Genomic DNA, 1,300 nt, shown 5'->3' with positions numbered 1-1,300 from the left:
CTCTGCACCAACCCCCCCCCCCACACTGTTCATGCTCATGTTCTCTCTCAAAATCTTTTTTAAAACATTCTCAAATCTTGAGCTGAGAAAGACAAGTTCTAGGTAAACATCATTAAGGACTGTGGTCTCAAAGAAAGTCAGAGACAGGGGAACCCTGGGTGGCGCAGCAGTTTAGCACCTGCCTTTGGTCCAGGGCATGGTCCTGGAGACCTGGGATCGAGTCCCACATCAGGCTCCCTGCATGGAGCCTGCTTCTCCCTCTGCCTGTGTCTCTGCCTCTCTCTCTCTCTGTCTCTCATGAATAAATAAATAAAATGAATATTTTTTAAAAACCTGACATTTGGTCATTGGGAATTATTATTGAACTAGCCAAGGGAGGACCACCTAACTCTTGTATGGATCCAGTGAGAGTTCTGTTATCTTAATCCAAGAAAACAATCCTCCAACTCTTGTTGGAGACTTCACTAAGTCCTTTAAGGGGTTTATTGATGCAAGCATCAACAAAGATCCATCGTTTCGTCCTACAGCTAAAGAATTTCTGAAACACCAATTCATTGTAAAAAAAAAAAAAATCCAAAGAAGACTTCTTATCTGATGGAACTGATAGATCAATTTAAGAGCTGGAAAGCAGAAGGGCACAGGGATGATGAAATTGATTCTGAGGGCTCTAATTCGGAAGCCACCAGCAGAGAAAACAACGCTGATCCTGAATGGAGCTTTACCACCGTATGAAAGAAAGCCCAATCCAAGGAAACCCCAGAAAGGGGAAGAGCAAGATCATGTGCAAACCCTGAGCTGTTTGTCTATGATAATCACACCTGCATTTGCTGAACTTAAACAGCAGGATGAGAATAACGCTAGCAGGAATCAGGCAAATGAAGAACTCGAGAAAAGTATTGCTGGGACAGAAGCCGCTTGGCCTGGCATCACAGATAAAATGGTGAGGAAATTAATTGAAAAATTTTGCAAGTGTCCACCCGATGAAACCCCCGAAGGAACTTATTATTGGCTTCTATTCCATACGGAACCAGGGAAACCCACCAAAGTTACTTCAGGCTTAACAATGCTTAACTCATGAACTCCATGTGCCTTTTGATCTTTGCAGCATTGAAGATTTGGAAGAAGCTATTCAACTATTTTGTGATGGTGTTTATCATTTTGCACTTTTTAAAAAAAAAGATTTTATTTATTTGTTCATGAGACACACAGAAAGAGAGAGGCAGAGACATAGGCAGAGGGAGAAGCAGGCTCCGTGCAGGGAGCCCAACGTGGGGCTCGATCCCGGGTCTCCAGGATCGTG

The 1,300-nt window shown here is 43.2% G+C and overlaps 1 pseudogene; it reads left to right on the top strand.

Annotated features, from left to right (window-relative positions):
- Positions 1–329: 329 nt before the first annotated feature.
- Positions 330–1,078, top strand: LOC129516435 (serine/threonine-protein kinase 26-like; annotated as a pseudogene).
- The last annotated feature ends 222 nt before the right edge of the window (positions 1,079–1,300 follow it).

Source organism: Nyctereutes procyonoides, unplaced genomic scaffold, assembly GCF_905146905.1.
Source record: "Nyctereutes procyonoides isolate TBG_1078 unplaced genomic scaffold, NYPRO_anot_genome, whole genome shotgun sequence".
Classification (NCBI taxonomy): domain Eukaryota; kingdom Metazoa; phylum Chordata; class Mammalia; order Carnivora; family Canidae; genus Nyctereutes; species Nyctereutes procyonoides.
The sequence above is the reverse complement of the archived record's forward strand: the minus strand, read 5'-3'. Positions and strand labels throughout refer to the sequence as shown.